The following is a 16,160-nucleotide window of genomic DNA, read 5'->3' as shown; positions in this document are numbered from 1 at the left end:
ATGGCCTGAGACCAATTTATATATTTCTTGGGGGCTTTGGATGCAAGAGCTTTGACTTTGTTATCTTCTTCTGGCTATATGTTTTGATTTTCCTCCTCACTTATGACATAAGAAAATACCTCCTCACTGAGAAAGTAAGAATTTATATTCCCCTATTTGCTCCTTTTCCCAGATGATTACTTGACTTTTGAGCTCTTCTTAAAGGTAGTGCTCTAGAAGCAGCCTCCTCATCAGTAGTGGCTGCTGCTGCTCCGGTGCTAGAGCCAGGACTGGGACTGGACCATGGTCCCCTGTCAGTCAACTGAGAGACCTTTCCCACTGACCTTCGCAGCTGTCTTTGGCATTTGTGGGCTGAAATGTCTGGAAATCATAGCAACTGTCAGCAGTTCAGTCCCTTAAGGCCTGCTCCATCTCCATCCATGCATGGTCCAATGCAATATATCCTTGCTGTCAACCTTTCAGATTGTCTTTGGCTATAAATTTGCTTCAGTCATCATTTTGGGGCTTCTGCTGCTCTAGAATTCATTTAGAGTCATTTTTTACAGGTTTTTAAGGGGTATGGGGGGAAAACTCTAGCAGGTCCCTGCTTCACCTCCACCATCTTGGCTCTGCCCCTCTTCCCTTTTTTTCTGATTTTTTTTCACAACATTACTAATGTAGAAATATGTTTAATATGATTGTGCATGTGTAACCTATATAAGATTGCATGTTGCCTTGAGGAGGGAGGGAAAGAGAAAAATTTGCAACTCAAAATCTTATTAAAAATGAATATTTTTACATGTAATTGAAAAAAATTATATATTTCCCAAAAACAAAGAGTATGTCTCACTCTGACCTTTTTCTCTCTGCCACTACACATTTCAAAATGAAGTATTACTTTAAAGTGTGTTTTTTGGAGGAGAATATTGGGAGAGTTCAGGTGGTTATTTCCTCTGTTCTGTCATTGACTTTATTCTTTTTTTCCCTTTGTTCTCATTCATGATGAGACTTTGTCATCTTTATGGAGATTATTTTAGATCCCTATATCTAGCGCTACTTTCTTTTCTTAATTGTTATCTTCCTATAGGACATTTTGAACTAGATATCCCTTTTAAACTCAGCAATTGCAAAACAGAAAAATTTATTCTTCTTTGACCCTCTCCTCTTTTGAACTTCCTTATTTATGTGAACGGCAGTGTCTTCTCTCCTTCTCATTATCCAGGTTTGCAAAATTGGAAGTGATTTTAACACCCCATCCTCCCTACCCTAATAGTTTTATCAGTTTTCATGTCTTGCTGATTTTACTTCCATAATTTTACTTATATCTGTGCCCTCTCCAATCAAATGGCTAAAACTCTAGTTGAGACCCTTATCAATTCTCATCTGAGCTATTGAGTAACCTTCCAATTGACCTTTCTGACTCAAGTCTTTTCCCACCTCTAATCCATCTTCCACACAGATGCCAAAAAAGATTTTTCTCAACTGCCGTTCTGGTGCTGTCAAGTCATTAGCTCAATAAGTTTCAGTGCCTCTCTATCCTAGGATCAAATACAAATTCCCCTACTGGAGATTCAAAGTCCTTCATAACTTGACTTCAATCTTCCTTTTTGAGCCTTATTATGCAATACTCCTCTTTACACATTGTTTGATCCAGATTTTTCATACTGTTCTTCAGAATGGTGCTCTATCTCCCATCACCATTCCTTTATGTAGACTTTTTTCCTTATTTGTAGAATTCATTTCCTTTTGTCTACTGCTTCTTATAACTACTAATTTCCTTTAAAGCTTATCTCATGTCATCTTCTATAAGTATATATTGATATGTATATATGCATATGTGTACATTTATATATGCATGTGTTTATAGGTATATATGTGTCCATGAGCATGTGTGTATATGTAGAAAGATACAGATATATTGTCTTTCTGCAAAGTGTGTGTGTCTTGAGGACTGTGATTGTTTCAATTTATTCTTTGTATTTCTTAAGTCTTGCAGAATTAATGGAATTGTTGTCACAATAGATATCATCATGTATATGAAAGATTGTCATATAGATCACAAATTATTATTGTTCTGTTTGACCTCTATAAATAATACTAAGAGCACTGACTAGAGATTGCAAAGAGAGAAATTTAGGCTCAATGTCAGATTTTACTAGAAAGCCACTAAAACCCATTCTAACTCTGAAATTCTGTTATTCTCTAAGTATATGACCTATATTTAGTCCATAGAACTACATTTTTCAATTATACCTTTAAATGTTTGAGGTACACACAGCAATGAGGAAAAAATGGTGATTTAAGGACCTACTGTGTTCTGTAGTAGGTACTTGGATTTAAAGTCTAGTAAAAATGAGCAGACACCAATACAGGTAGCTATAACTCATATTACATGATTAGTGGATTAGAATATTCCCAGGTAAAAATATTAGGCTGAAAAAGGAAGCATATTACTGATGGAGCTAGAAGTGGGAGAGGAAGTTTTTATGGTGATGGTGATATTTGAGTCAGTCTATAAAAGATGAGCAGGGTTTCAACAGTTTATAGAAGGAAAGAACAACATTCATGTAACTGACTAAGGAAAATGTTCTGGGTTTCATGGAATGCTTCACAAATTCTCAAATTGTATTCTACGTGTAACTTTTATTCGTTTTAAAGTGGAGTTAGAAACCTACTTATTTAACTTTCTTGTCAGAGTATACTTTTTCCCACTGAAAAGGTGATTTAATTAAAAAAAGTTTTTTAATGCATTTAGTATTTATACTCAAAATTGCACATTCTATTTCGTGCACTTCCTTATGACAACAAAATAAAAGTGACCAACAGTTACTGTATGACAGTGCATGCATCATTGTTATCTGAGATTTTGGTTTGTCATTACATTTACTCTGAGAAGAATTCAATTTTGATTTTATTCAGTTCTGTACTTTCCAAACACTTTATCTAATTTTCCCCTCATTTACAAAAATGACTCAGGAACAATCTACTTCAGCCTTTCTCCTTGCTTTATTTGGCTTAGTTCCTGAGCAAACTTTTTAAAGAAATTCTTACTTACTAAGTTTTTGCTCTATGATGAGTTTTCACTTTCAGGTCAATCAAGGAATCCACAAGTATTCGTCTCTCTCCTTGTTTTTCATTGGTCTTTAAAATCTCAGCCTTTGAACATATCTGAAGAAGATATGTCTTGTATTTCAAAAGCACCTTATTCCCAAAGTAATAAACATTAATGTAATGTGAAAGCTTCTAATAGTGATTTATAGATGAAATAAATCAGTCATTTAAAACTAACATTTGTGTTCTAATTGCAATGACTGTGATTTGGACATGTTTTTAGATTTTAGAAGCTGATGCTATATATATTCTTCATTAGCTGTTGAGAGTCTTCCCACTAATGAGCTTAACAGTTATTAGAAAAATAGTAAGTAATATATGGAGGTTATTACTTGGATTGCTATACTTGCCTGTAAAGCTTGACTGATGGTTTGATAGGCAATTGACAATTGGGAACTCCTTATTTGTGATTTATCATGTATGTTGCTTATTTGTATGTAATTGCTTATTGTCTCCTTCATTAGACTATATGCTCCTTGAAAGCTCTTTGAGTACAGGGATTATTCTTTCTTGGTTTCCCTAAGTTTTGGCACAATGCCTGGTACATAGGAGGTACTTAACATGTTTTTGTTGACTGATGTACTTCTTAAACTCACTTAAAATATGCAAATATTTTAAGTTGCAATGCATTCAGAAAGTAGAATTCTCAGTGACTTTAAGGAAGTAATGAATAATTAAGTACCTGCCACATGTCTGTATTTATTATACATCTTTAGAACAGGGGGTATAAATAAATGAGTGTTAATTGATTTGAAATCAGGGCTTTATTTTTAAAAATAGTAAGAAATGGGAGTTTCCTAACCATCCATGTTTTAATTCTTCCAAGCTGTTTGAAATTTTGCTGATATTGCTAAGATTCAATCCTTGACTTCATCTTGTTAACAATATGGAAGTCACTTAAGATTCAGAGTAGCATTTCATAGTTTGCTGTATCCCATTGCTTCATATGGGGTTTGCACTCACTAATTGTTTGGTGGTAATGATAATTGATACTGATATCAGATCCCATTTTTCATAAGAGCCATTTAAGAGATATTTCATGAGTGAAGAAGGAATGGTCTAATATATTTCTTTCTGTTCTCTATTTGACTTGCATAAAACTAGAAAAATCCAGAAAGAAATCATAAGGTTTAAAAAGCAAACAACTATTCTCTAAAAGATAGATGTTGAAAATGTTGTGGCAAAAATGTTGAGAATACATTGTATATGTTGGTGATTTTTGAAAAACTTTGTTTTAACCTGTTTATTGTATATAATAGAAGATTTGACAACTTGTGGCATTCTCTGATCTGAGGCCATATTGCTTCCACATGGGTCTTTGCTCTCTACATTCATTCTTTTGCCTTTTAAATAAAAGATAATAGAACCTCTATAACCTTGTGATTTTAAAAGGTCTTTAGGGCGTCTCAGCATCCTGGCATTCCAAGATACCCAATATCAATGTCCCAAGGAACATGGTATGATTTTTATTCTGGATTAACCTCCAGAACACCAGGCCAGTGAAAGATGAGATAGGAACTCAGCAGAGGCTGCATCTGCACATGAACTTGATGGTGCCAATTAATGTCAGAACTGAGATAAATTTTGAGTCTACTACTCCAGAGATAAGATGATGAACAGTAGAGCAGAGGTGTCCAATATTTTACATGGGTCCTGAAATGCTGCTGCTGTAGCTAGATTAAGAAGTTTTTGTTTTCATTTGTTACCCCTAAGATAGAGGATACCCCAAGTGTGGGTTAAATCATTGTCTGTTTGTTATGGCCATATGATTAAATAAAAATACTTTTGAAAAATCAAATTGATCTTAATTGGGCAAATAGCACTAAAATGTTATCCACTAGCCTCTAGCACTAGGTGTGTATGTGCATGTGTGTGTGTGTGGAGTGGGGGAGATGTAACTGGTGGGAGCAAGAGCTAATGGAACTTGAGAAGAGATACAGTAACCCTCAGTAAGCCCAAGACCTCATAGGGAGAGAAGTAGCCTACCTCACTCAGAAAACCAGAGTGTATAGGCTACTGAAGAAAAAGTAACAATTACACACACATTCACACACACACACACATTCACACACACACACATTTGAAGTGGAGAACTGGTAAAGATCAGTGCTATTGAAACTTCATATTATCCATTTTTTCTCAGAAAGCTAACTTTAATATAAGACTTTTTGGAAGGAGGATGAAAAGCTTATTACTTAGGAATTTTGGTGTTATTTTTGTTTCTTTTTGAGATCGGTTCTTCTTATCTCACCCGGTCTAGAAGTGTAGTAGCCACTTACCCAATTCCATTACTGACTGATTGACATGGAAGTTTGACCTACTCTGTTTTGTGATCCAAGTCATTTCTGTCTCCTTAGGCAATCTGATGGTCCCCTGCTTCCACTGACTCACTATAATGGTGTCTAATTTAGTGCGGATATTTGATGGGCTTAGCCTATCTTAGACCTCTTAAGTTCAAGTAATCCACCAATCTCTGCTCCCTCTAGTAGATATTAGAGGTAGGTGTATACTACCACACTCAGAAGGACTTTCATTTATTTATATATTTTAAAATAATATATTTAAATACACATTGTCTCCAGTAATAAATTGGGCTTAACATCGTGATTCATTAAATGGCAAAGATATTTTCTCAAGAGTTTCCTCTAGAATACTCTAGTGGGGAAAACTATTCTTTCATTTATCTGATTGGCTGAGGGAAATGGCAGTGTAATCTCAGTTCCAGTTCTATGACTAACAACAAGTACTCAGAGAAACAAGGAAAATTAATTCCACATTTTAATCAGAGATTTTGCAAGATAACCTTGGCAGTTAGGGAAAAATCTGTAGGCATACTTCCCAATTGAGTCTATAAGTACTTGTTCTGGATATAAAATGGGCTATTCTTGCCAAAGCTCTACTTTTTTTTTTCTTTTTTAATTTAAAATTTTCTGAATATATCAGTAGTAGATTCCTTTTAAGACTTTAATTTGCCTTTAAAATCTTTCTTAAAGGATTACTAAAGTCTCTTAAAGAGTACATAGCCTAGGAAGCAATTAATAACTCCATTAGAAGGCAGTGAAAAGCAGGAAACATGGAGAGAGCACTAAGGAACGTAAAGTCACTTAGTTTATGCCAAGGCACTTGGTGAAAATCTGAAACATTAGATTCTCAATTCACCAATCCAGAGAACTTCCTTTATTTTGGTTTGCAAGCATTGTTTGAGTGACCTCACTACAACCATCAATTTGCCATCATTATGTGGAGAAGTAACTCCTGTGGTTGGGGTTCAAAGCCAAGGTTCCGTACTTCAAGTCACATGCTCTTTTCACTCTGTCATGTTGCTTGATGTGCAGAACCAGATACGTGGGGCACTGGGATCACGATGTTTCTCTCGGTCACCAAGAATTTAGTGTGTTTAAACATTACATAACTCCCATACTCCTTCAGCAAAGTAAAATCAACTGAGTACTTGCTTCACAGGAAAAATCAGTTAATCTAGAAAGAAACTAGATGTCATCATAATTAATTTGTGTAAATTACTTCTTTTGGAAGTAAACTGTTATTCACGTTTTTGGTGTTTATATCTCCTACATTCTCCTTTGTATCTCTTCATTCCTCCCCTTACAGAGAAGTAGATCTTATTAAAAAGACTTAAAAAACAGTAAAACTATCCAAAATATCCTAAACACCTAACATCCGTTGGGGGTATGGGCTGCCTTATTCTATCTATTCTTTGCGGATAAGCTTTAATTTTAATTCCATGACATTCAGTTTCAGCTGTAAGATCGTTCTTTCAATTTAAGTTGTTGTAGCCATTATATATGTTCTTTTCCTGGTTTTGCTTTCTTCATTCTGCATCAGTTCATATAAATCAATGATGGTCTGTATTCATTATTGTCCTCCTAGTAGTGGACATTAACATTTGACCCCTGAGCAATTCACTTAACTTCTCTGTATCTCAGTTTCTTCAACTATAAAATAATATGTTAAATCCGATGACCTCTAAATTCCTTTCTACATCTAAATCAATGATCCCCTGATTATTATTGTGAAGTGTGATTTTTTTTTTGGGGGGGGGGAGGGAATAGTGAATTAAATTTATACCTAAACAAATTTTTAGAAAAGCTGGCATTTGAATAGAATTAGATAACTTACTACTTCGACTAAATTTAACTTTCAAATTCCAACAGCCTTTCATTCAGAAATACATTTGCTTTGGTATATTTTTCCTCCTTCACTCTGCAGTTCTTATTAGACTTGATATTTGACTGAATTAACAAAATCTGGTGGTTTTGACATTTTTCAGGCCTCACTTAAGACAGATAGTCCTGACTAAGCCCAAACCCCAAAAATGTATTCTGTTCATAATGCTTCGTCATTTTCAGATACTCCCATATTGCGTAAAAATAAGTAAAACCTTGGAATTAGGTAAATATATTGCCTCATTAAGAACTTAACTCATTCCAGTTTTGCACTTCACTTTGGTCTTCATTGTCCTCTTTCATATCCTCTTCATCCACCTCATTGTGTCCTTTTTCTTTCTCCATATAGCCAATATACCAGTAGAAATAGCTAAAATTTTGTATTTAGGAAATTAAGTCATGTAATCACTTCCAAGAAAAATAAATGCATGACTGTCTCCTTCATATTTACAAATCAAAATGGAAACACGCATATTTCATTTCATGGTCTGTAGGAATTTAGATAATGGTGATAACTTTTAGAAATCAATTAAAATTTGTAAAATGATTTTGATATTATTTTAAAATATTCTGTAGCCCATTTATAATTAGAATCATTTCATATCAATTTTTTCTTCCTCAGTGACTGAAAAGACATATGTGTTTTAGTCTATTAAGGGAGACAGCAGTGACACTCTGGGAGTATCAGTCTGGATAAATGAGTTTCAGTTACAGCAACACATTAACTAGCTTTTAACCTAAATATTTCAATTCTTCCATTAAACTGTTATATTGTCATAATCAACTCTTCTTTGGTTTCCAATGGAAGACAGTCTCTGACAAATACCTGCTTCTGGGTGCTTGTGACAAAATACCAGCTTTTAATGCTGAGGGTATGTAGTTATAAAACAAATGATCCGTTGGAGATAATTTGCTGTTTACTCTGTTAACTAGCCAAGCTAACTGGTTAATTAGCTAGATGACCTCTCACTGGAGTTCATCAAGGAAAGAATGTGGTTGACTACTGCTTGGGAATTTTTCAGAGGATCTCAGAATCAAAGAACTCAAGAGTTCGAAAGAATCTCAGCGGTCATCTAATCTAATCTGTACACAACAAGAATCCTCACTTTTCAAACCAGAAAGAGGGCTCTGCTTGAAGACATCTAGAGACATCAAGAAGTTTATTTTTCAGTTATGGGTTGTATCTATTGTCAAATTTTATAATTTATAATTCTTTGAACCTTGAGTCAATTTTGAATTAGACAAAACAATAACATTCGCATCCCATTGTATTCCAGTAGGAAAACTGTATGCAATTAACAGTAACTTTCTTTACAGGGACAAAATGTTTTCATTGCAACATTTCTGTGATGTAGGGCCAAGAATTATTATATTTTCTATTCCTATTTCACAGATTGAGGCTCAGAGGAATTTTCAAAAGGAGTAATAAGTTTGCCCGTAATAACTATACAGGTCAGTGATTTTGATGTCAAGACCTGGTAAACTTCTAGAATTGAGAATTAATGAGATTCTTTATAAGCACTTAGAGAAAACAAACAAGCAATGAGCAGTATGCTCTAGCCTAGCTTTATTAAGATGAAGCTATGCCAGGATAATCACATGTCCTTTATGGACAGAATTATTAGATTTCTAGGACATGAAAAAATATTGTGGATATGAAAATGTGGATTTCAGCAAGGCTTTTAACAAAGTCTCTCATGATATCTTCATGGAAATTATAGAGAAATGTGGACAAGATGTCAATATAATTAGCTGGATTTGAAACTGGTTGAAATACCTAACAAAGTTTCATCTCAAGCAGGAGGAAGATTTCAAGATTCTTTAAGAATCGATGCCACATCATGAATGTTTGTTGATTGATTGATTGATAACTGTTCTTGGACTTGTTATCAGTGATGTGGATAAATACAAAATTAGCCTGGTTTTTACATTCATCAACATGAGGGTGGGAATGAACATATTTATTTATTAAATGAAGACAATATTTATAAAATAATTTATGAAAGGGTAGAATATGAAATGATAATTTAAGATAATTTATTTGCAAAATAGAAAAATAATATTTATAAAATGAAAGTGAGATCTATAGTATGCTGTAATGCAATTATGTAAGCATCACTTCTGGGTGTCTATTGACTTAGAAAACAACAACATATTTTCTCTGTTGTATTGTCTTTATTTACTTTGTTAGACATTTTGCAATTACATTTTAATCTGTTTCAGGCCATGCTCAGGAGATTTGCCTGGATACCTTGAGTCTAATGTAGCTGCTGTGATGGAAAGAACTTTGAATCTAGATTCATAAGGTCTGGGTTTATTTAACTCTACTCAAGCTTACCACTCATCCTAGGCAAGACACTCAACCTATCTGAGCTTTAGTTTCCACATTTGTCAATATAGAATTGTAATTATTTATCATCTATCTTATGTGGTTGTTGTAAGGATTAGGTAGAAGAGTACATTTGGATCACTTTGTAAAGCTCAAAGTATTATACAAATATAACTTATCATTGTTTTGGTATTTGCAAGCTGGAAAGATGAACTGAATTTGATAAGGAAAAATGTAAAGTCCTTAACTTAGATTTTTTTAAAAGTAATACCACAAATATAGCATAACAGACTTATAGCTTGGCCGGAGGGTAGGATTTTGTATTACAAGTTCAATATGAATCAACTGCATGTTGTGGCCAAAAATAAAGTGTTTTTAGAATGCAGACCATCCAGGAAAAGGTATATAACAATGGCACTGTACTCTGCCCTAGCCAGAAATACAAAATAAAAACTCCAAGGAATGTCATAGTCAAATTACACAACCATCAGGTCAAGAAAAATTACTGCAAGTGTTCAGAAAGAAACAATTCAAATATCAGGGAGCCACAATCAGGATTACATAGGATTTAGTAGCTGCAACATTAAAGGATTGGAGGTCATGGAACATGACATTCCAGGAGGCAAAGTAGCTAGGAGTACAGCCAAGAATCACTTACCTGGCAAAATTAAGTATAATACATCAAGGAAAAAAATGGTCTTTCAATGAAATAGAAGGATCTCATGTTTTCATAAGGAGAAGATCAGAGCTGAATGAAAAATTGGATCTCTAATATCAAGATGCAAGAGAAGCCTAAAAGGGAAAAAGGGAAAAGGAAATATAAGGGATTCAACAATATGAACTGTTTACATCCTTGCATGGGAAGATAATAATTGTAATTCTTACAACTTGTACCACTAGTAGTACAGCTAGAATGAATACGCATAGACAGAAGGTACAGATATAAGGTGAATTTGAGGGTGGATGAGATGATGGGTATTGCTTGAAACTTACTGTCATCAGAATTGGCACAAAGAGGGAACAATATATACAATGAGTTGAATAAAAAATTTATCTTACTCAACAGGGAAGTAGAATGGGAGGAGATGAAGTAAAAGTGGGGGTGACAAAAAGAAGGGCATATTGGGGGAGGTGGTAGACAGAAGCAAAACACTGTTGAGGAAAGATGGGGTGAAAGGAGAGAGGAAAAACAGAAGAAAAAGTAGAATGGAGGAAAATACACAGTTAGTAATCATAACTGTGAAAGAGAGGGATGAACTCTCCCATATAATCAAAGTGGATTGCAAAGTGAATTAAAAACCAGAATCCTACAATATGTTGTTTACAAGAAACACTTTTGAAGCAGAGACACACACAGGCAAAAGTGAGGGGTTGAAGCAGAGGTCTATTGTGCTTAAGCGGAAATAAAAAAAGTAATCCTGATCTTAGACAAAGCAAAAGCAAAAATAGACCTAATTAAAAGAGATAAGGAAAGAAACTACATCTTAGTAAAGATACCATGGACCATGAAATAACATCAATATTAACCATTTATGCACCAAGTGGTATAGCATTCAAATTCTCAAAGGAAAAGTTAAGTGAGTTACAGGTTCATGACAAGAGATAGAAAGTGTTATGAAATGTAAAATAGATAATTTTGACCATATTAGATTTAAAAAAAAAAAGCTTTTGCAGCAAAACCAATGCAACCAAGATGAGAAGAAAGCAGAAGTCTGGGAAACAATCTTTACAGCAAGTCACTCTGATAAAGGCCTCATTTCTCAAATATGCAGAGAACTGAATTTATAAGAATACAGGTCATTTCTCAATTCATATATGCTCAAAGAATATGAACTGGTAGTTATCAAAAAAAATCAAAGCTACATATAGGTATATAAAGTAGTCTTAATCATTTTTGATTAAAGAAAAGCAAATTAAAACAACTCTGAGGTACCTCACACCCAGATTGGCTAACCTAATAAAAAAGGAAAATAATAAAGATTGAAGAAGATGTGGACAATTGGGGAACTATGCATTGTTGTTAGAGTTTTGGACTGATCCAAACATTCTGGAGAGCACTTTGTAACTATGCCCAAAAGACAACCAAACTGTGTATATGCTGTGATCCGGCAATGCCACTACTGGGTCAGTATCCCAAAGAGATCATAAAAAAGGAAAAAAGGCCTATACGTACAAAAAATATAAAGAGAGCTCATTTTGTTTTGGCAAAATACTGGAAATTGACACAATGTTCATCAATCGGGGAATGGCTGAACAAGTTGTGGAGTGTGAATGTTATGGAATACTATTGTGCAATAAGAAATGATGACCAGGCTGATTTCAGGAAACACTTGGAAAGACTTTTATGAACTGATGCAGAGTGAAATAAGCAAAACTAGGAAAATACTGTGTATAGTATCAACAACATCAGGTAGTGATCAACTATGAATAACTTAGCTCTTCTCAACAACACAGGGATCTAAGAGAAGTACAAAGGGCATTGGAAGGAAAATGTTATCCACATTCAGATAAAAGAACTAATGGACTCTGAGTACAGATTGAAGTATACCTTTTTTTTCCCCACTTTATTCTTTTTTGCATTTTTTCCCTTTTGATCTGTTTCTTCTTTCATAACTATGACTAATATGGAAATATGTCCTATGTGATAGCACATGTATAATTTATATCAAATTGCCTTCCATTTTAAGAAGAGAGGAGGGGAGGCAGAGAGAGAGAAAAAAGTGGAACTCAAAATCTTGTACAAATAAATGCTAAAAGTTGTCTTGATATGTAATTGGAAAAAAAATGAAATACTATAAGGATAGGAAAGAGATTAGAAATCGACAAATACATGATAATTTAACTCATGGGAGGTAGTAAGAATACCAAATGATTATACAGAAATAGCTTAAGGATATTCTCATTAGGGAGACCCACAATCAGTAGATGTGACCCAGAGGAAGATCGAGCTAAGGAGAAGAAGGAAAAGTTAGACAGCAGGAGGAGAAGCAGGACAGATAAAAACTCTCAGGAACACCTAGATGTATGGGAGAGTTATTTTTTAATATTATTTTGTTTTTCAAATTACATGTAAAATCAAATTTTAACTTTTTTTTTTCAATTTAAGTTCCCTCCCTCCCTTCTCCCTGATATGAGATGGCAATCAGTCTGATATAAGTTATATCTACACAATCATGGAAAACGTATTTCCATATAAATCATATTGTGAAAGAAAACATAGATAGACCTACCCCCTTAAAAAAAAAACATGAAAAGGAATAAGTTAAAGATAGCATGCTTTGATCTGCACTCAGACTCAATCTGTTCTTTCTCTGGAGATGGATGCATTTTTCATCATGAATCATTTGGAATTATCTTGGATCATTGCATTGCTGAGAATAGCTATATCACTCACAGTTCATCATCTTACAATATCACTGTTACTGTGTAAAGTACTTTTCTAGTTCTGCTCACTTCACTTACTATCAGTTCATGTAAATCCAGTTTTTTTTTCTAAAATCATCCTGCTCACCTTTTCTTATAGCACAATAGTATTCCATTATAATTATACATTACAACTTGTTCACTCATTCCCCAACTGATGGGCATCCTCTCAATTTCCAATTCTTTGTCACCACAAAAAGAGCTGCTATAAATATTTGTGTACAAATATGTCCCTTCCCTCCTTTTAAAATCTCTTTGGGATACAGTAGTGGTATTGCTGGATCAAAGGGCATGAACAATTTATCAATATGCTCTTAGAGTATAGTTCAAAATTATTCTCCAGAATGGTTGGTAAATTTACAATTCTACTAATGATGCATTAGGGTCTCAATTTTCCCATACCTCCTCCAACATTTATCATTTTATTTTTCTGTCATGATAACCAATCTGATAGGCATGAGGTGGTACCTCAGAGTAATTTTAATTTTCTTTTCTCTGTTTAATAGTCATTTAGAAGACTTTTTTCATATGGCTAAAGATAGTTTTGATTTATTTTTCTGAAAATTCCCTGTTCATACATAGCCTTTGACAATTTATCAATTGGGGAATGATTTGTATTCTTATAAATTTGATTCAGTTCTCTCTGTATTCGAGAAATGGGGTTATAATTCACCACATACCCCCATCTTTTTGCTTTCCTTCTAATCTTCATTGCATTGGTTTTATTTGTGCAAAGGATGGGGGATTTAAAAGGGTATCTGATAACTTATTGTGTTTCTTGAAGGAAGAAAGCAGGGATGGAACCTGAATTGAAATGTGCTATTGGCAGAAATGTGGAGTTATGACAAGGAGAACTGATGACAAGATAGTGAGATTGGAATATGAAACAAACTTCTTCTGGGGCAGGAGCTTGATTTTTTTCAGAGGTTTCTCAGAGAATAAAAGGCATTAAGGCTTACTGCAATGAGAAGATAGAGAGGCCTGGCTCCTAGGCCATCATGTTTATTCTCTCACCTAATTTACGCTTCTATTCTGTAATGACTGCAGTGACAGGAGTACCATTTTGGAGTATGCCTTATTGCCTCAAAAGAGGTGACTAATGATAATTTAAGGCTAATGGTGGGTAGGAGGAAGAGTTAAAGGTTGTCTCCACTCATTAATAGGCCTCAGTACCTTTTGTTAATTTCTATTGAGACACTGGGTGAGAGGATCCAGAGTATATACATACTCTGAGGTAAGGTTTTACTTTGGGGTTTAGTTTTTGGAAGAAGGTTTGTGTGCCAGATGAGACTCTTGAAAACTGCTAAGGAGTCCCCTGGCTTTGAAAACCCAGATGTTAGTGCTTCTCTCTCTGGTAACTATGTATATATGGCCAGACAGTTGGACTTGTCTGTTGATCTGTGATGTATGGTCAGACAGGTGGAAGCCTTATCTATTGGTCTTTTCTGTTTGTAATTCTGTTTGTATTATCTCTGAAGTTCAAGGTGCTCATTTTCCCCCTGAAGTGAATTATATATGTGCTTGATTAAAGTAGATTTCTGACCCTCAAAAGTTGTTTTCCCTTTAGAAAAGTAGATCTAAGAACCTGTACAGCAGACCCTCCTGTGTATGCCAGGGTCTTTGCTGCTACAGTGACCTGGTATCAATGGTGGTCTTCATAGGTTTCCTCTATTTTCCCCAACCCCACCATACCATAACTCATATATGACAGTTGGAGAGCAGAGATTCAAGAGGAAGACAATGAGATACAGAACAAAGCAGATGAAGGAACATATCACTTCCACCTGTATTGAGGGCCAAACTTTCCTTGGAATATCTCTGTGATTGGATCTTAAGACTTTTTCTTTCCCTCAGAGTCTTTCTCCCTACTACTCCCCAAACTTTCATGAGCTCTAGAGCCCTATATTTGGGAAGGAAGACCAGGCTCAAAATGTGATGCCTATTTTTCTTTGAAGTGAAAGGGTGGGCATTGGAATGAAGCTGCCTTGTGTTGGAGAAAATGCTTCCCCAGGCCTAGGAATTTGTTGTTTTCTAACACTATAGTCAGGAAACAGTCTACTACTTTATACAAGGAAGAGTCTCTGATAAGAATGCCAGCTAGAAAAAGGAAGAAATTTCCTCACATTTTTAACAGGAGAAACACCCTGTCTTCACTCCTTATAGGGAGGGGTCAAGCAACTACTCCATGTTTGCCATATCAGTTCCTTTCAATGTTGGGCCACTGCTCGATTGGAAAACAAGCTAGGAGTTTTATAATCCTCCAAAAGAATCCCTTGAAGTTTCTAGAAAGATCTGGACCCAGTTTGCCTAGAAATGCCCCTAGAAGACAATTTAGCTTCTGCTAACCTAACAGTAGTGATAAGGCAAGAGAAAGAAATGAAAGACAAAAAGATAGTTAAAGAGGAGACACAACTAACTATACCTATGTGATGCAATAGATAAAGCACTGGACCTAGAGTCATAAAGACTTCAGGTCAAATCTTTTCTCAAACACTTACCAGGTGTGCGACACTAACAAACTCCTTTAATCACTATGTGCCTCAGTTTCCTCAATTTTAAAGTGAAATAATAGCATTTACATTCCAAGGTTGTTGTGAGGATCAAATTAGGAGATATTTGTAAAGTGCTGAGTACAATATCGGGCACACCTTAGACAATAAGTAACGGTTTCTTTCCTTCCTTCCTTCCTTCCTTCCTTCCCATTTGTTACAATATAATGTTTTACTTGCAAAATCCTAGAGAAATTACAAAGAAAACTAATTGGACAATAGCTTCAGTAAAGTTATTAAGACACAAAATAAATCCACAAAAAACCCCCAATATTTCTTTATATAGCAATAACAATGAAATTAAATAAAAAAGAAGTCCCACTCTAACTAATGGAAAAATATGTAAAATATCTAGAAATTAATATACCAAGGCAGATTCAAGACATGTATAGCTGCAATTTCAAAATGTTTCTGTAAAAATCTGGAGAAAATAGAACTTGTACTATTTCCATTGTAGGGTTGCTATGAAAGTTTTTTTTTTTCAAAACTTAAAGCAGTATAAAATATGAATTATTTCTGTAAACCTAGTTTCTTCCACTTTTCAATGAGATGAACATACCTACCTTTTTAGTACCTAGTTGTAGC

Source organism: Notamacropus eugenii, chromosome 3, assembly GCF_028372415.1.
Source record: "Notamacropus eugenii isolate mMacEug1 chromosome 3, mMacEug1.pri_v2, whole genome shotgun sequence".
Taxonomy (NCBI): domain Eukaryota; kingdom Metazoa; phylum Chordata; class Mammalia; order Diprotodontia; family Macropodidae; genus Notamacropus; species Notamacropus eugenii.
The sequence above is the reverse complement of the archived record's forward strand: the minus strand, read 5'-3'. Positions refer to the sequence as shown.